The following is a 21,645-nucleotide window of genomic DNA, read 5'->3' as shown; positions in this document are numbered from 1 at the left end:
TCTAAGTTCTTTAATTTTACTTTGGTAGAATTAATCTAGAATTACATGAGTTCACCCAGTAGTGTATCTAATATTGTCCAATTATTTGTAAGCATTCTACGGAACTCGAACAAGTTATCTACTTATGCTGTCATATCGCTATTAGGAGTATATATTTTCCATCTTGGTGATTCAGTGTTATCAAACATTAAGATATCAATTTTTAATAAGGAATTAAATGTGGCTCATTATTAACAATTTCAATTTTGTTGATTGCAATACATCATCAGTAATTTTTATTATCGTATTCCTGGGACACTCACGTTGATTTGTTCAAAGATAAAATGTACTTCATATTTTTCTGATAGTAAATTTAAATCTCCTAATTGCTAATTAAAGGATCTATGAAATAAGAATTGCGACTGGGGTGTATGGTGATGTTTGCCGTATGGCAGAAATAGACAAAATATTTCCATTTCCTTTGTATTTATTTTCAAATTGTGATATTTATTTCTAAGAGATAGAATAAAGTTTGCAAACTATAATTATTTCTTAGCATTAGCTAAAAATCACAATTAATTAGCTTCGAACTTTGCAAATCGAAAGTGAAAAAGAGTTATTCTATTTACGTTGAAATATTATTTTGAAAATAGGTTGTGCAGAATTTGTTGTTGGTTTCATACAATTCTTTTTCTTTTTTCTTACATGTAATTTATAGATATGAAAAAATATATGAAATAGAATGAAAGGAAATATTCCGTTTTAGAATATCCACTCCGACCTTATTTCATTGGGAACTTGACATATGAAAGGTCTCACTCGTCACTGAAAATACAGTTTTACTTTACTTCATTTTGTTCTATCAATCTATATTTATTATTGAGTCAACAATGTTCTTTTGATGTGTTCATCTCCTTGTATACGAATGTCAAATATATCAGAACACTTATGATCATTGTGATTCAATATTTATTTTTATAAGAATATTTAGTTACTTTTCCTGTATTTCACGTCGTGTCGTTGAAGTATTAGCAAATGATCCATGAGTTCTTGGTCACTTTTGGTTACCTTCATTCACCATTTCCTAACTTGGGTCAGAGGTTAATTTTACATTTTTATGTGCACTTACTTTGTTTTCAATCGTTATACAGGTTCCTAAACGAGTGTCTCTAGCATATTAAACGTGTTTTAATGTTGTCTCCTTTTCCTCATTTTTAGATGGAATATTTAGATTTCTTATGCAAAATATTACTTATTTTGTTGTTATATCAACCATTATAAGAATATATTTATTCTAATACGTAATACATTGAACTAAACTAAACTGACGAATTGCATCAGACAGTATTAGAAAATGTTCTTACATTTATGGGAGAAAAGAATAGTTACTCGATCTTTTATTTACTAGTTAAAAACGTAGTCACTTAGATAATAAGAATGTTTGATGTAAATGTTAAGTGTTAAATGTTTGATGTAAATGTTAAATGTTTGATGCAAAATTTTTTCATGAAAGGAGGCTATCACTTATCATCTTTTTCTGTGAACATATTAAACAATTGCTGACATAGCCTCTTCTGACATCTTTCACAGAAACCTGTTTCCTCGTGAGGCGTAACGTAGAACAAAGTTTGGAGACATTTTCTTCGTATGGGTTAGTCCCTCAATCTAAAGATAGAGATAATGAGCAATTTCTGCTGAAATGACATATCTGACTACACACGAAGAATATCCGACAACCTGATAATAGAGAGGATGACATATGCGCCCATTTGAATGGTGTATTTTTGTTGAGAAACTATTTTTAGGTGCCAATAATTTCAGCCACGGCCTCCTGCTGCAGCCTAGATTTAAAGGAAATAGGTTTTACTTGGTGGCAATTGAATATTTTAACAATTCATATTTGTTGTTCGACGGTAGCTATAATATGCGGACTATAGTATTTCCTGTCAGTGTTTAACGTGCCTGGTACGACAAGATTCTCAACGATAATGGAAGAAGAATAAAGACTCGAAGAAGAGTCAAGTAATGTGAGAAGCTGAGACCAGAGAGATTGTTCCATTTAATGGAAGTAAACGGCAGGCTAGTCACAAACCCGAAGTTTTGTGCTGTTAAAAGTGGATATACAGTCTTGCTTGATGTATAACAAAATACTTTGGATAGTGTAATAATTACCTGTACCTTGGGCAGAAAGTGCTCATACATATGCACTATACTTCATAGAATGTTAATTTAATAATAACAGAAGAAGAATGTTTTTAAGATATGTAAGATAGTATTATGGGATAGTTGTTGCTATGTACATGTTTATGGATACCGAGTCAGCAAGTTTGTGTGCTTGACAGTGTTAAGGAAAATATATTATAAAGTATATCAACTAATAAACCATTTTTAGCACTGTTTATCGACGTTATCATTTTTATATAAATGGTGAGAACGATAGTGTATAATTATTAAAGACTACTACCACTCGAGATTTGTATATCATATTTCGACGAACCAGGTTGACGACTACCCTCGGTAAGTCGTTGTAAAAATTTTGGTGCCTTCACACCGGGATTAGCTAAAAATTTTGGTTTACCTCACCCGGGAAATACTGCAAATTCACATCCCGAAGCAGAGTAAGGTTGAATTTACTTTTTGTCATATAGTTAATGAATACAAATTTGACCATATTACGAAGTGGTAGAACAATTATAAGAAAAATGGACAATGAAACAATGGAAAAGGAATCCCATAATAGTGACAATGGTGAACATAATGTAGCACCAGAAATGACATCATCAGAAGATCCAATCTTGCTAGTATTACAGCAGCAATTGATGCAGATGTCTACTGAGTTAAAGCAGACGATGAAGCATAACTCTGATGAATCTAACAAACAATACGAGGAATTAAGCAAACGAATGGAACAGAAGTCGGATGAAACAATACAATTAATTATCCAGACGATGAGCGATATCACCTCGCAGTTCGAGGAAAAATTAAAAGGAATATCGGAGCAATGCCAGAGTAATCACAACCACCTGAGCCAAGAAATCAGTGATATAAAAAAGGATTTAGAAGTAACCGAATCTTCTGTTCAACAACAAAAGATCCAGGTCATCAGTAATGCTAACAACATACGCACAAATACGCAATTGTTAGCTACGTTACAGGAAGAAATTAGAATGCTACAGGTTAAGGACCACACATACCACAATAACCCGTGTGATGGTCGCTTGGAGTTTCGACACTCACCAGAGATGAACCCACCTTCGCCAGTATCTGATGAGGATATCATTTTAGAAGAAAGTCATCCGAAGAGTACAGATGGACGAAACATAGATGGTGTAACGGCACATCACGTCATGAATAGGAACTGTCACCCAATGGGTACATGGAATGATAAAAGGAAGGTAAAATTAAGTGTTAAGATGACTGAAATACGAGCCATGAGTAAATTCAGTGGTAGGTGTAACGATAATGCTACTTCTTTCTTAGAGAAATTCCAGGATGAGTGCAATATAATGTGTATAGATAGTTCACAATATATGAAATTAATCCCTCATGTATTACTCCCACCTTGTTCATTATGGTTTAAAGCAGTACGTGATCACATCAGTACATATGATGAATTCAAAGCGGCACTGATCGCGAATTATGAAAATGACTTTTTGCTGGCAAATAGAGATGCCACCATTAGAAATCAACACTTCAATCCTCGATTGCATAAATCTGTTGTAGAGTTTGTTGTAAATACATACAACGAATTAAAGGTCGTTAATCCATTGCAATCGGAATCGAGAATAATAGCATCAATTCGAAATTTGCTTCCATTTAAGTTACAACAGATCTTATTTTCCACACAGTGTATGAGTTTCAACCATTTATTAATGCTTGTCCAATGCTATGAAACTCAATACCATGCTATGAATCAACAAGCAGGAATGGGTAAAAATAAGAATAATTCAGATCATTTTGTGCCTGTTCGGAATTTGAATATCCGAAGTGTGAACAATACAGAACATAACCTAAGCCGAGTAAATTCTAGAAGTCAAAACGAGCAAAATAGACAAAGTTATGTAGGGAATCCGCCTAACCTAATTAATCGTAGCAATCCATATGTTAGAACATATAATGAAAATAGGTTTAAAAATAGACGGAATGTATGGCGAAATTCCAGGAATACAGCGAACTACGTGGATAGACGCAATTGGAGGTCAAGAGATGGCACTTCATATCAAAATCAGAATCGCGACGTAATACATGTACAGAACAGTAATAGGGGACATAATAATGATTGTGCAGTACAATGTACTTTATTAGATTCATATGCAAGTACGAACGTAACCTGATTACCGTTAATGAAATTAGGTTAAATTCATATCAGTTATAGATTCTTGTGAATTTTTATTTTTAAGTTTATGTGTTAATACCAATAATGAAAACGATTCTTATAAATACTTGAAGTGCTTAAATAGAGTTTTAGGTAGACTGAAAAGCTAATTTTCAAATGATTTTTATTCTTTCTTGCTAATGTTAAGAATCATAATTCGATTCATGAATGATTAAAAGCAAAGGTTATTTATATTAGATTAATTTGTGTAAAAAAAACTTAACTGTCAAAGATTATGTTAAGAAGAAGATCTATTCTATAAAACCAAATATTCGACAACTATCTTGAATGAGATTCTTCTATGTTGTGATGCCTTATTAATCTAATGTTTATTTTAAAATATCACCTAAAATGATTATCATATAATGCGCTCTGACTATTTGTAACTCATGTTTGTCCCTTACGATTTTTGAATTCGCACCCTTCAACGATTAAATAAATGAGCGACGACATTTTTAATAAGAAAATATAATAATAATATAATGAATGTAATTAAAAATAAGTATTGATGAAGTGTAATATTTGTTATAAATGAATTTATATATATATGAAATGTAATGAAGATATATACGAGGTGCGATCAAAATGTGATGGACATATGCAATGTAAGAACATTATTGTAAACGGACCAGTGGTTCTTGAACATAAAAGCCAAACTCGCTTATGACTTTTATATTCAGTCCATTTGTCGGGCGACATTTTATATAACAAAATACTTTGGATAGTGTAATAATTACCTGTACCTTGAGCAGAAAGTGCTCATACATATGCACTATACTTCATAGAATGTTAATTTAATAATAACAGAAGAAGAATGTTTTTAAGATATGTAAGATAGTATTATGGGATAGTTGTTGCTATGTACATGTTTATGGACCCGAGTCAGCAAGTTTGTGTGCTTGACAGTGTTAAGGAAAATATATTATAAAGTATATCAACTAATAAACCATTTTTAGCACTGTTTATCGACGTTATCATTTTTATATAAATGGTGAGAACGATAGTATATAATTATTAAAGACTATTACCACTCGAGATTTGTATATCATATTTCGACGAACCAGGTTGACGACTACCCTCGGTAAGTCGTTGTAGATGAAAAGTGGTTCATTTTCCTTCTTAATACAAGGCATTGTCGGTGACTTTTGACTGAAAGTTCTCTTCTGGGAATGTAGATCCTCTCCGCACTTGGAATTGGAGTTCTCATCCAAGAACTCTTAAAGAAATACTGGTTTGTTAAATGTCAATAATAGTTTCTTAAATTCAATGATATCAAGACAAATCAATGCAGTAGTTGTACAGTTGCAGTAGTTCCCATCGGGAGGTGGGGAGACACTGGAGCCTGACCTATAGTTCTCCTTCCTTCAATCTACCAGTTCACTTACACTCGAGATCCGATTCCGAGGTGAGTCTGGGAGTGGTAATAGTAACTGGTTTAACCAGGCAGGCATTACAAAACCAGGTTCATCCTTTCCATCCAATTGCTGGACCCTTTCCGGGGTTAAAATGTAACACTGGGCATATACCCACAATTAACAAAAGTCAAAGTAAACCCTATACCCGACACTTGTTTATTTCAACACAAATCTTTTTCTGGATTACGAGATTCATAACAAGATGTGCTACTTTCAGACATTTTCTCACTTTCATGATATTGATTCACAGTGATCGGGCAGTACTCGAATGAACTGATTTTTGCAATATTTTCCCATTTCACAACATATTGTAACTATTATCTTTTCTTGGCACTCACGTAGCATAAGTACGACAGAATCCTGGCGGTGGGAACGCTATTTTACAAAATAAATAAATAAATGAGATAAAATAAATAAATAATGTGAGATTAACCCTAAAACTCCCAGTGGGGTCCAATGTATATATTTAGCAGTTTCCGGTTCTTATTGATTTAATTTGGAATAAATATTAATTCGTTACTTTTCCTACTTTTGGCTTTTCATTTTGTTACGGAAGTACAATTTAGTTTCCTTATTAATTTTCTGACAATATGAAGGTTATACCATTGTTTACCAGACGGATTCCAATGGACCACATGATTTAAGATTTTCTCTCTCTCTTTGGTTTCTTAACTGTCCAGTATGTGGCGCCATGAATTTGTTACTACTATTAGTTGTAAAATTATTAATTTAGATCTTTCAATGGCAAATTTCGGTAAACAATAATACCAATATTGTAAAACGCACTAGGTACTGCTTATGATTTTTACAAGTTTCTTTCAAAATGTAAGTGAAATACAAATTGACTGGATGATTTGACTTTCATTGTTTAAAATGAAATAATCTTTCAATGTAAAATAGAGACAAAATAAAAGTGCGATTCCGAAAGTTTTGGTAACGTTTTATGTATTGACAATGAGTGGGAGAGGACACATATATCTTACTTTTGAACAAGTTCTCCAACTTCTTCGTGTGGAAGAAATAGAGGATTCTGAAGAAGACAGTGACTACTTACCTCCAGATGAAGATGATTAACCATATGATGTTTTCTTGGAAGAGTTTTGTGTGACATGTGCTTAAGCTCTTTACAATGAACGTTATGATATTGGTTAAATATATTTTATCAACATGTATAACAATATGTGTATTCTGAGTAATGGAGGAGATACATGTTGTGTTTATGTAAAATAATGTAGTAGGGATTACAATGAAATTATTTGTTAATTTTCCAAATATATGTATTTGGGAACAGAAAATTAGAAAAAAAAAATGATTAAAGAATTGTAAAGTGGAGAAATGAAAACAATCTAATTCAAATATTGTACTTTAGAAACGTGAAATAACAAAAAAGTTGTAAAAGCGTTTTTGACAATAATAAAATGATATTCTTATCCAGGATGTTCAAGTATGAATTGGAAATATATGAAAATAACAAGAACTAAAGCTAAACCAATGTTATGCTGTGACGATAATAAAACCTAAACAATGTTGTTAACTGTTCCATTCCTCATTTACATAGAAGAAAATTTCACGTAAATTATGAATTTTTATTCTAAGGTTCAATGAACGCCAGTTGTATTTAACGTCAGTTTTATACTCCGAGATTCTATGGGTTAATTATTTTGTCTAGTGGGATGATGTTTACTTTCTTTACGACCATGTTTTCTGCAAACGTATTACTGACTGGTGGCCGCCACAGGTTCTGGGCCCTCGATTATTTCTTGTAAGTTAAAGGAGACGTAGATGATCAGGATGAAGGAAATATTGGAATGAAGAAAGTGGGAAGAAACAGGAATACACCGAGATAGCCACACACATGATATTTTGTTTATTCTTCTTTTATTATTATCATTATTATTTGTAATATGAAATTGTAATATTCTGGGCTACGAGGTTTTGGCTACGCGAGGTTTTTGGCAGCGATGCTTTGGCTACGCGATGTTTTGGCCCAGCGACATTTTGGGCTCCTATGTTTCGGCACTCAAGTTTTTGTCCGTATTCCATTCTACACCCAGACCAATACAAGTTGATGTTCTCGTCTACCTTCCAGTCTAGCAAATAGTTACATATTGTGAAGTTTCTGTTATAGTTGTTCCCCTCTGTGTGGTGCTGGAGGTGTCGAACGGTCTCACATACGTACTATAGTAGTTACGTGAGTATTTTACGGTTTAGCAGTCTTTCGCAATCTGCCAATTATTAGCAAGTTGTCTTACCATGTGGCTAGCCGGGCAGCGAGAGTCAAATAATGAGCCAAAAACTAAAAAACCTGAAATAGACAAATGTTATAACATAACAAACTACTTTTCAGGAAATATGAAACAACAATGCGTTTTGATAGACCGCTCCATAGTCGTTATGTGATTATTTTCGCCCATACCGCTTAAGGGTAATATGTGTAGCGACAGTTAGCTACAAGTTAGCTCTATAAACGTTATATCTTCCTTTTTTGGCACATGACATCGACCGTGGATAGTGTGTGTAATCCCGCACTGTTAATGTGAACTTTGTTTTTACCAGAATTAGCTATTGTTAACTATGAAGATGGACACTAGGTCACTATACGGGAGTAATCTCCATGAATATATATTGTGACAGGAATATGAAATTTCATGTAGTATCACTCATTAAAATTTATTGTGGCACCATACAACAAGGCAATGTCATATTGGAGAAGAACATTGTTTTTCAACTTAACATATATTTTTATTATTACAGTATAATCGTATCCTTTCTTTGTCCTAATAAGAAGTCACAGAGAAAAAACAATCTGGTGGTATTTTCGCCATAATCTGAGGTTCCATTGCTAATAAAAATTTAAGCTTCACTGGAATGGGTCTATCAATTGGTTGAGTTAATTATGTATAAGTCTCAGGAAAATCACTTTTACTAGATCTCACAAATTTCACGTACAGTATGTCTTTTGAGATTTTAGCAGGCAACTCTTCAGATCCTGAAGTGTCCCTCTTGCGTCCAATTTATGTGAGTTGGACGAATGTCAGACGAATAAGGTCAATTGAAAGTATTTTATAAGATTGTAGTGTTTAAAGGCTAGAATTCCGAGAAGTAACCAATACAGTACTCACAGTAAACTCCAATAGCGAGGTCTTGTTGGTGCGGGAGTTCAATACTACATATATTCGGATGGTTATTTTATTTATACTAACACTAGAAGCAACAAGCGATTTTTCAGACCGCTTCGAGTTATATATTTCTTTTTTATTTTTGGAATGGTTTTGAATTTTTAGCTCACAATTTATGACTTTAGTTTATTTGTAATTTGACACGTTCTCGAGAAGTTTGAGTATCAGACTATGCAGAGGGGGAGTTTTGACCTTCTATACATAGACGCATCAAGCAGTTTTTTGACCGCACACTATTAATTAATGGGAAAATTAATTAACTTTCTTTGAGAACACTAGGTGGAAGCAGTATAAATTGCGTAAGGAGTTTGTAGTTTCTTTTTCGTTTTGCTATATACTTGTCTCACGTTTGTTTTAGAAAGAATGATTTTAATAACTTGCTCTCTGGTTTGTGATTTTGTATCCCTAACAACTCACATAAAGATTGACGAGACTTGTTTGTAGAACATTTCGCAAGTTTTTTTCCTTTTCTAGAAGTGTCCAGCAGTGTTGGGCAAATTTCAATTGAATTAACAATTAACAATTGAAATAAGTAATGGTTAATTGTTAATCGCAGTTGGCCATTAAAAAAGGAGAATCAATTGCAATTGATCAATTGATTGAAAGTAATTGCAGTGGAAAGTAATTGCAATTGAATTCTGTAATTCAATTGCAATTGAAATTAATTGGCAATTGATTCAATTGCAATTGATTTCCACAGCAATTACTTTCAATTGATTGATCAATTGCAATTGATTTTCACTGATTAATTTTCAACACTGTAGTTCAGAGAGGGCGTGGGGCAATGAAAACTTTAGCCACGACCAATTGACTCACCACCCGTCGTGACCCACGACCCACCGTGACCCACTCTGACCCACCACCCACCATAAACCACTTACCCACTGTGACCCACAGACCCACCAAAACCCATTGTCATCAACTCTGATCCATGATTCACGCCCTCTTCTCTACTGACTAAAGAGTTTAAACTTGTAATAAAACAAGCCTATAAAATTATCACTCATCGGAGTTTGAATTTCTAAGATCAATAGCTCAAGCACCGCACTAATACAATAACGGCGGATCTGACCTTTCTAATATAAATAAAATAGAGTTTGTTCGTGTGTCTGTCTGTCTATCTTTGTGAGGCCTGTGGACGAGACGAGTGGACCGAAACTTTTCAAAATTTGGTCACGGGTAGCTTGGTCTAGGCCCCAGACCAAGACGAAGAGTTTTTTTTTTTTAATTCCTTACTAGGGGGTCTTCAGGGAACGTTTACCGGGACCGACCTGGGGACCAGACAAGTCGACCGAGAGTTACCAAATTTTGGTCAAAGATACCTTGGTCCAGGTCCCACACCAAGGCAAAGCTTTTTCGAAAAAATTCGAACCAGGGGGTCTCAGGGGGACGTTTACCGGGACATGTAAAAGTAGTAGAAAATGACCGATATCAGTGTCGATTTCATAGTTTTCGCGGTCGCTGCGATCAATGGTGAAACTCTGATCGCATTAACTTTCAAATTCACCGTATTCTGCTACGGGCCGTGGGTTAACGGGGGGGGAGGGGATACCGAAACGTACAAGTAATCCAAAATGACCGATATTAGTGTCAAATCCATAGTTTTCGCGGTTGCTGATATCAATGGTGACACTACAATTAGCGATGACTTTCAAATTAATCCACCGTTGTATGCGGGCCTTGGGTCACCAGAAGGGGGAATTCCGAGACATGTAAAAATAATCGAAAATGACCGATATTAATGTCAAATTCATAGTTTTCGGGGTAGCTGACCTCATTGGTGAAACTCAAGACCGCGTTTACTTTCACATTTAGCCCTCATCAGATAAGAAACGGGGGCATTATAAAGGGGATCACGAGACATGTAAAAATAATCCACAATGACCGATGTCAAATCCGTAGTTTTCGCGGTGGCTGCGATCAATGGTGATACTTTCATTAGCGATGATTTTCAAATTTAGCCACCATTGTATGCTGGCCGGGAGTCACCGGGGGTGGGGAATTGCGAGACATATAAAAATAATGGAAAGTGACCGATATTAGTGTCAAATCCATAGTTTTCGCTGTTGCTGAGATGAATGGTGATACTTCCACAGGCGTTGACTTCCAAATACAGCCCCCATCGGTTGCGGGCCAGAGGCATTGTTTTTTTTTCAAAATTGGAACCAGAGGATCATAGGGACTTTTACCGGCATATGTAAAAAGTAGTAGAAAATGGCAGATGTTAGAGTCACATTCATAGTTTTCGCGGTATTAGTTGGGGGTTGGTGGGGGCCAGAGAAGATTTTTTTTCACAATACGAACCAAGGGGGTCTGAGGGGGCGTTCACCGGGACATGTAAAAGTAGTAAAATTTGTGTCGAATCCATATTTATCGGGGTTGCTCAGACGTATAGTGACACCCCCGATAGTGTTTACGTTCAAATTCAGCCCCCATCGGCCTTCCCAATGAAAACACATGTACTTCGTTGGATATATATTCACACGTTGTTCAGTTTGTTTACATCGATATTTTATCTGATCCGTGCGAAGAACGGGCATAACAGCTAGTACGAAATGGTAAAGTGTTTGTTATGGACCAAATTACAATGAATTCAATTATATAGATAATAATTATAATTATAACTAATAATTATTTCCTTGTTGAATTATAGAGCTCCTCCGTGGCTAAGCGGTTAGCGTACGCGCCTTTGGCGTGGGAGACCCGGGTTCGATTCCCGGCGGGAGCTCATGTGGTTCGGATTCCACGTTAATCAGTAGGTCCATGTCTCATATAGCCTCGCTGCTGACCAGGACGTCAACTTGTTGAATTATACATACTTTTCAGTGGAAAATGAACAAAATTTAAAAGTCCCAAATCAACGTAAAGTAGACCAACGTAAAAGAAAAATGTATAAAATTTTCCATATAATTAAGCTTACAAACTTAAAATTTCCATGTAATTAAGCATTTCCATTTTTGTGTCGTTTTGTGCGCCTATTTCCTCGTTTTCTGCGTCACCGGAAATGGGTCAATGTTATCCTACAAATGTGGCGGAACAAGTTAATGCTGTTCCGTCAGGAACGATTTCGAGGCCGTTTCCTTCACATCGTCTTGTGCGTGTTTTTTTTTTTTTTTTTTTTTGCGTTTTGTAAGCCTATTTCCACGTTTTGTGAATCAATGGTAGTGGGTCAAAATGGGCATTCAATGTGGGAAGAAAACTGATCCACTCTCCCACCAGTATCGAATTTCAATGTCGCTTTTTTCGCATTGTTTAGTGCATATTTATACCGTTTCTGCGCATACTTTCACGTTTTGTAGGCCAACGAAAGTGGGTCAAAGGCGACCTACAAATATGGCAGAGAAAGACATATCCATTCCACTTTCAAGGTCCATTTTGACCCTCTTCCACTGATGCACAAAGCGACACAAATCATGTATAAAAAATGTAAAGGAAACGACCTCATTTGATGGTGACGGAACAGCATTAAGTTATTCCGCTATATTCGTAGGCCATTTTGACCCATTTTTGTTGTCGCACAAAGTGGAAATAGAAGCACTAAAGTGGAAATAGGATCACAAAACGGTACAAAACAGGCACTATACGATGCGAAAGAAACGACCCCCCAAATTCGAGAGTGGCGGAACAATGGCTCTATTTTCTCACATTGATGGACCATTTTGACGCATTGCTGGTGATGCTCAAAACGTAGAAGTAGGAGAACAGAACGGTACAAAATTCACACTAAACGATGCGAAAGAACCAACCCCGAAATTCGATAGTGGCGGAATAGTGAGCCATTTAACTCCCACTTTAAAGGCCCGTTTAACTCACTTCAGGTGACGCACAAGACGAGGAAGTAGACACAAAAATAATCACTAAACGATGCGAAAGAAACGACCTAGAAATTCGATAGTGTCGGGACAATGGGTCATTTTGGTCACACTTTGGAGGTCCATTTTCGCACATTTTGGTGACGCGCAAAACGTGAAAATAATGGCACGAAACATTCACTAGTCGACGCGAAAGGAAGGACCACGAAATTCGGTAGGTATAGTGGCGGAGCAGTGGGTCATTTTCGTCCTACCTTCGAGGCCCATTTTGACCGTCTTCCAGTGACGCACAAAACGTCGAAATACGCGCACTAAAGGGTATGCAATGTGAAATTAACGACCTCGAAATTCAATAGTAGCGGAACTCTTGGTCATTTTCGTCCCATTTTGGAAGCCCATTTTGACCCACTTCTGGTGACGCACAAAACGTGGAAATAAGGGCACGAAACGGCACAAAAATCCACTAGTCGATGCAAAACGAAGGATATCGAAATTCAGTAATGGCGGAACTCTTGGTCATTTTCATCCCACCTTCGAGGCCCATTTTGACCGTCTTCCAGTGACGCACAAAACGTCGAAATAGATGCACAAAAGGGTACGCGATGTGAAATTAACGACCTTGAAATTCGATAGTGGCGGAACAGTGGGTCATTTTCGTCCTATCTTGGAAGCCCATTTTGACCCACTTCTGGTGACGCACGAAACGTGAAAACGGGGGCACCGAACAGCACGAAAATTCAGTAGTCGATGCGAAAGCAAGGACCTCGAAATTCGGTAGTGGTGGAGCAGTGGGTCATTTTCGTCCCACCTTCGAGGCCCATTTTGACCATCTTCCAGTGACGCACAAAACGTCGAAATAGGCGCACAAAAGGGTACGCGATGTGAAATTAACGACCTCGAAATTCGATAGTGGCGGAACAGTGGGTCATTTTCGTCCCACCTTCGAGGCCCATTTTGACCATCTTCCAGTGACGCACAAAACGTCGAAGTAGACGTACAAAAGGGTACGCGATGTGAAATTAACGACCTTGAGATTTAATAGTAGCGGAACTCTTGATCGTTTTCGTCTCACCTTGGGCACTCATTTTAACCTACTTCCCACGACGTACAAAACGGAAGTAGACGCACAAAACGGCACAAAACGATGTGAAGGAAACGATCTCGAAATTCATTTGTGGCGGAAGAGCAATAACTTGTTCCGCCATATTTGTAGGCCCATTTTGACCCACTTCCGGTGATGCACAAAATGTGGGAATAGGCGCATAAAGCGACACAAAACACGCACAAAAGATGCAAAACAAAGTACCTTGAAATTCGTTGGTGGCGGAACAAGTTAATGACGCCGTGAGCACCAATATAAGTATATACCGTAGTTCTTACCAGTTGGCGCGGTGGGTCAGTGGTAGAGCGTTCGCCTCCGGTGCTTGAGGTCCCTGGTTCGATCCCAGCTCGCGCAGTTTGTACTTTGTGGTGGACAAACACCGTGCTCGTGGATTTTCTCGGGGTTCTCCCGTTTCCTCCCACTTTCTTCATTTCATTCATTTCCTATCATCACCGTCTCCTTTAGCCTAACCGGCATAAGCGTGGGACGTAAAACTAAAGATTTCATATCATTTTTTGTAGTTTTTACCATCAAGGCTGAGAACTGCACGGTCCAATTTTTTTAGCCAAAGTAGAAGCCCAACCGGAATAGTGATGTCAACCGACTCGGCTTGGTTCAACTGAGCGTACAGCTTGAGCTGGCTTGGTTGGGATTACCCATCGACTGGGCTCAATTGAGCCAATGGCTTGAACCGGCTCGGTAAAGACGAGTCATGGACTCGGCTCGATTGGAGCCAATGGCTCGAACCAGCTCCGTTGAAACGAGTACATAGGCTGGGTTCGAGTCAGCTTAACTGAGCCGATGGCTCGAACCGGCTCGGTTGGGGTAAGCAATCAGCTCGGTTCGGCTCGGCTCGTGTGAGCCATGGGCTCGAGCTGGCTCGGTTGGATGAGCTGTTGGCTCGGCTCACTTCTCGGTTCGGCTCGATAAATGAATAAGCTGTGAGCGAACCGCTTGAGCTGTTGACAACCCTAAACCCGGGTCGAGCAGTTTTGAACATATTTGGCTGGAGTCTCATAACTTTTAATAATTTTTGGCTCGAGCCCGAATACTTGCTCCTCCTGAACTCAAACCAAGAACCTCGTGACCGATGTCCTTGCCTCCTGTAGATTTCTTGACGACCGAGATCGACAGTCAACTAATTTTTAGTATTCCGATACAAACCGCCTATATTCCATGTTTATACAGGTACAGGGTGTTATAATGATAATTAATTATAGTAGTAGTAGTTGTATCATTGATAATTATATTGTCTATGTAGGATACTTGAAGATAGTAGTACTTGGAACTACGCAAAGGATTTAGCTCGAATTGGCTCGACTCGACTGGAAACTCGATCCGAATTCGAGTCGAGTTGGGGGAAATTTTTCGAGCCGAGATCTCAAGTCGAGCTCAAAGATGTCTGCTTCGAGTCGAGTCGAGTTTTAAAGAAAACTCGCTCGAACTCGCTGGTGCCCATTCCTATTGTATGCATGACAGGCATATAGAGTACTTTCGAGGGGATAGAACCATAAACATAATATATTTTAAAAAATACTTAGTTTCCCGGCTTTCTTCCCAGGGGGGGAAAGGATGGTAGGTATCCAGCATTTCTTGTAAGTACCTTATTTGAAATATGTAAAACAGTAACAAGTGGACAACACAATACACACACATTTTCTTATCTTCAGTTTTAATTGCTGATTTCAATTGCAATTAACAATTACAATTAACAATTACAAGTTTCAATTGTCAATTGCAATTAACAATTAAATGTTTCAATTGCACCCTTTGCAATTGACAATTAACAATTAAAAGTTTCAATTGCCTGGTGACCAATTAACAATTAACAATTGACGAAAATTCAATTGCAAATTTTATGATTGAATTCAATTGCAATTGAAATTAATTGTCAATTACAAATTGAAATCAATTGCAATTGAAATCAATTGCAATTGATTTTCAGAGCAATTACTTTCAATTGATTGATCAATTGCAATTGATTTCAATTGATTTTGCCCAACACTGGTGTCCAGCATGTGATTGGAACCAGCATGGAATTAATTAATGACCAATTACTTCGTCTGTCAGCACTGATCACCAATAAGTTTAACAAAGGCCTTCCATCTTGCCTCGTCTTAATGGATCTCGAAAAAGCTTTCGACAAAGTTTGGCACTACGGGCTCATTCGAAAGTTGCAGAAATTAAATTTTCCGACCAGTTATTTACGTTTCATATATACCTTTTTAACTAATCGGATCGAATATGTCTACATTGGATCTGCTGTGTCCCACCCTATTTCCCCTATTCTGGTGTTCCATAGGGTTCTGCGCTCAGTCCACTCTTCTATATGCTGTACGCCTCCGATATACCTCAACCCACGCAGAATGTTTACTTATTCCAATACGGTGACGACACAGCCTTTCTAGCTCTGGGCAAAACCATGTATCAGATTAGCACACGTTTGCACTCAACACTCAATCATTTTATGCAATGGTGCAACACATGGCGATTAAGTTTAAACGCCGCCAAAACGTAAGCACTGGTCTTTCTACCTCCTAAACGCCGCTCGAAATTTCATCGTAACCCACGGAATCTTAATGTTACTCTGCAAGACCAAAAGCTTCGGACAACTTCTACGGCTACATATCTCGGGGTAGTTTTTGACTCTAAATTAACTTGGAAATCTCATCTAGAGAAAATAACGCAAAAGGCTAATTTACTACTCAATCTTTTAAGGTGTCTCACAGGAACCACTAGCGGATTACACGCACCTCTCTTAATTAATACATACAAAATGTTCCTCAGACCCGTTTTAACTTTTGGCCATATTGCTTGGTGCAATGCTCCAACAAAGTTCTACGACCGATTATCCATACTAGAACAACATGCCATTAGAACAGAGTATAGCATAAGGTTACTATATCCGAAATTTCTCACTTATGAACACATCAACTTTCCTCAATCTATCCATCACCTTGCCGACATTCGTTTGAAATACACAGTCTCTCGCTTGATAGTCCCATCCATAACTTCTTGATACTTTACAAGCTCATGCCGAAACTGACTCACCGTATAAATATTTGCATACAGCATTAAAGGTTCTTATCACGTTATATATCAAAAACACACATCCTACAGCTGACGAACACGACATCTTTCATATACATCATATACCTGATCATCTTCGTCATTTATTTCCATTTTATCACAATGTCTCAGATCAATACTAACAAATCCCCTTGTTGCCATTAGTCTCGAGGCGCCCGACACAGAAGAACTAAACTGTATTTGTTTATTTAACACTATCTCTGTGACTATGGCGTGTAAGCACTTGATTTCATTTTACATCATCATGTTTATTTCATAAAGCACAACACACTGCAGTTCTCTTTATACTTGCACTATTTAGATTTGTATTTTGTTTTCTCGTAACCATATTTATATTTATTCACTCACATAATATATATATATATATATATATATATATATATATATATATATATATATACATCAGCTAATGCTTCTGGCAACAAATACTATTCGAAGCTTTCTTGCACCCACTGGAAAACGTGAAGTATATTAATATTTATTTGCATATATTGTTATTGTAGACTGTTCACATAATGCCCACCGACTTCGATTTTACAAAATTTGAGAAATAAATTTCACTTTTTATTTAGTGGTCAATTTGAAGGCATTTTGTTATACTACCATTAAGAAACCCATATACATCACATTACGAATCAATCATTATGGAACAATCTCATGTGTGACACGCAGCAGTGCTACCAATCTTTGAAAGTTTCATTTACAACTTTTTTCTTTTTTCTTTTTTAACTGATTTTGTGAGTAATGGTGCATTCAGTATAAAGGTACAACAAGATATTCTCTTTCTCTCTCTCTCTCCCTGTGTGTGTGTGTGTGTGTGTGTGTGTGTGTCTTTGTTTGTTTCTAGTTTCCGGCGTAAGCGTGTGGATACTACTAGGTATACTTTCGTGTGTACAATTGCTAGTGTGTGTGTGTGTGTGGCGCGGGTATATGAACTATTAATTGGGATCGCGTAGTGGAACTTATTAATATTAGTACGTACATACAAACGGCTGTTACTTCACATGATAACTTTGGACGAATGCGAATTTTTAAATTCTGCTTTTTGCAATAAATAAGTAGAGTGATTCCTCTCGAGGGCGTTCCCCTAAATGGTAGCCCCTACCATGTCCAATTAAATCACAAATTGCCGCAATCGTTTGTACATTGTTTGTACAGAAATGTACAGGCCAAATTTTCGGTTGTACACTATTAGGGGCGCCGCCAGAACGAAAAAACGGGCTGTTTAACTGGTAGCCCCCCCCACCAACATGTTCTATTCAATCACTAATTATCGCAATCGTTTGTACTTAGTTTGTACAGAAATGTGCAGGCGAAATTTTCGTTTGTACACAATTAGGGGCGCCGCCAGAACAGAAAAAAATGGGGGCTGTCTAAGTGGTAGCCCCCCACCATGTCCAATTGAATCACAAATTGCCGCAATTGTTTGTACTTCGTTTGTACAGAAATGTGCAGGCGAAATGTATGTTCGCACGCAATTAGGGGCGCCGCCAGAACGAAAAAAAATGGGGGCTGTCTAAGTGGTAGCCCCCGACCATGTCCTATTCAATCACAAATTGTCGCAATCGTTTGTACTTCTTTTGTACAGAAATGTGCACCCGAAATTTTCGTTTGAACATAATTAAGGGCGCCGCCAGAACAGAAAAAAATGGGGGCTGTCTAAGTTGTAGCCTCCCCCCAATATGTCCAATTCAATCACAAGTTGTCGCATTCGTTTGTGCATCGTTTGTACAGAAATGTGCAGGCGAAATGTTTGTTTGAACAAACTTAGGGGCGCCGCCAGAACGAAAACAAAGTGGGGAGCTGTCTGAGTGGTAGCTCCCCCCACGATGTCCAATTGAATCACAAAGTATCGCAATCGTTTGTACATTGTTTGTACAGAAATGTGCAGGCCAAATTTTCGTTTGTACACTATTAGGGGCGACGCCAGAACGAAAACAAATTGGGGGCTGTCTAGCTGGTAGCCCCCCACCAACATGTCCTATTCAATCACAAATTATAGCAATCGTTTGTACTTCGTTTGTACAGAAACGTGCAGGCGAAATTTTTGTTTGTACACAATTAGGGGCGCCGCCAGAACAGAAAAAAATGGGGGCTGTCTAAGTGGTAGCCCCCCACCATGTCCAATTGAATCACAAATTGTCGCAATTGTTTGTACTTCATTTGTACAGAAATGTGCAGGCGAAATGTATGTTCGCACGCAATTAGGGGCGCCGCCAGAACAGAAAAAATGGGGGCTGTCTAAGTGGTAGCCCCCCACCATGTCCAATTCAATCACAAGTTGTCGCATTCGTTTGTGCATCGTTTGTACAGAAATGTGCAGGCGAAATGTTTGTTTGAACAAACTTAGGGGCGCCGCCAGAACGAAAACAAAGTGGGGGACTGTCTAACTGGTAGCCCCCCACCAACATGTTCTATTCTATCACAAATTATCGCAATCGTTTCTACTTCGTGTGTACAGAAATGTGCAGGCAAAAGTTTCGTTTGTACACAATTAGGGGCGCCGCCAGAACAGAAAACAGGGGGCTGTTTAAGTGGTACCCCACCACCATGTCCAATTCAATCACAAATTATCGCAATCGTTTGTACAGAAACGAGCAGGCGAAATGTTTGTTTGTACACAATTAGGGACGCCGCCAGAACGAAAACAAAGTAGGGTGCTTTCTAAGTAATACCTCCCCACCATGTCCAATTGAATCACAAATTGTCGGAATCGTTTGTACTTCGTTTGTACAGAAACGAGCAGGCGAAATGTTTGTTTGTACACAATTAGGGGCGCCGCCAGAACGAAAACTAAGTGGGGCTGTCTAAGTGGTAGCCCCCGACCATGTCCAATTCAATCACAAATTGTCGCAATCGTTTGTACGTCGTTTTTACAGAAACGTTCAGGCAAAATTTTCGTTTGTACACATTTAGGGGCGCCGCCAGAACGAAAACAAACTGGGGGCTCTCTAAGTGGTAGCTTCCCACCAACATGTCCAATTGAATCACAAATTTTCGTAATCGTTTGTACATCGTTTGTACAGAAATATGCATGCGTAATTTTCGTTTGTACACAATTAATGGCGCCGCCAGAACGAAAACAAAGTGGGGCTGTCTAAATGGTAGCCCCCATCATATCCAATTCAATCACAAATTATATCAATCGCTTGTACATCATTTGCACAGAAATGTGCAGGCGAAATTTTCGTTTGTACTCTATTAGGGGCGCCGCCAGAACGAAAACAATGTGAGGGATTGTATAAATGGTAGAAGCATTAAAAAAATGTGTCACATTTATGGAGTATTTTTCTAACAGGACTTTGTTCACACTATTGTGTGGTTTGGTTTGTTCACACTATCGTGTGATTCACTATATTGATCTTATCCTAACGATGATGGAATTAAATGTTTTTTTTTGTTTTTTTATATTTATATTTATACTTACAATCATTATTGCTGAGTTAGTTTTTCACTCCTCGGCTCTAATTATTAAACTTATTCATTATTTCTTACGTGAACTGAATCCTTATGAGAAAAATGTATTTTTTCTTTCTATCTTGCGCAGAAACCGTTATTCTCATCTCGTACAGGAAATTGATAAGTGGAAGATATAACAAATTCACAAAGTAGACTGTTAAAGGGAAAATTATAACACAGTATTTTGTTTTATTTGATCATCTTCATTAAACTCATTTTGCAGAAACTATAGAATGCATGGTGAAGTATTTTGGTGCATTCAGCATTCTGATTTACGAGTAGAGTTGCTAACTGGCCGGTATTTGCTGTAATTTTGATTAAGACCGGTGACCGGTACAAACTTCTTATTAGACCCCTTCTGACCGGTATTTTGGAATCTGCAATCCAGAATATAACATTGAACATCGAAATTTTTCAACAGTGCCTTTACAAACACAAATTTCCGTTGTATTATACATTATCGATATTTTTTAACGTATGGCAGTTTTTTTTTTATTTATTTAACATAACAAATTTGATAACACTTATATTTTATTGTAAAAGAACTTTATTCATTTATTGAGAGTAGAAAATGACTTTCTAAAGCAATTTCCTTTGTTTGAAGTGAAGTTTATAGAATAAATTTCATTTTATGAATCAACTATTGTTACATAAAGATTAATATCCAGTATTATTCATCTGTTTCGATAATTTTAAACAAGTGACAATTGCTGGTAAATACAATAACGATCAATACAGTCTTCAGTTTCTCATTTGTACAGAGAATTTTGAGGGTGTGCCGGTAATTTTGTTTTCCTGAGTTGGCAACCTATTTACGAGGTTTTGTTTCAACTCTGCTACGTAGTGGCTCCGTACTGACACTCCGCATGCAAATAAGTATGTAAGGCTACCATACGCCCCGGTTTCTTAAAATTTGTCCCGGTGTGCAGAAATTGTCCTTCTTGTCCTGTTTTTTTCTTTATTATTATTATTAATTACATATCAAAATTTCTGAAAAGATAATAAAATCGACTTATTCCTTTTGCTTTCAATTCCGACAATACTATAGGAACAATTTCATTCTAATCTTTATTATTATTGCAATCGCTGCTTTCCCGGGTATAACATGCAATGTTTAAATCCTCCTAAGTATAACTCTTATCACTAAAAGTAAGAATGTATACCCCGAGGTGGCAACAAATTCTTGTGACGTTGCAGACCAGCCCCGAAAACACATTTTTTTTCTGCTTCAGAA

The sequence above is a fragment of the Thermobia domestica genome, chromosome 9 (genome assembly GCF_964235325.1).
Source record: "Thermobia domestica chromosome 9, izTheDome1.hap1.1, whole genome shotgun sequence".
Taxonomy (NCBI): Eukaryota; Metazoa; Arthropoda; class Insecta; order Zygentoma; family Lepismatidae; genus Thermobia; species Thermobia domestica.
The sequence above is the reverse complement of the archived record's forward strand: the minus strand, read 5'-3'. Positions refer to the sequence as shown.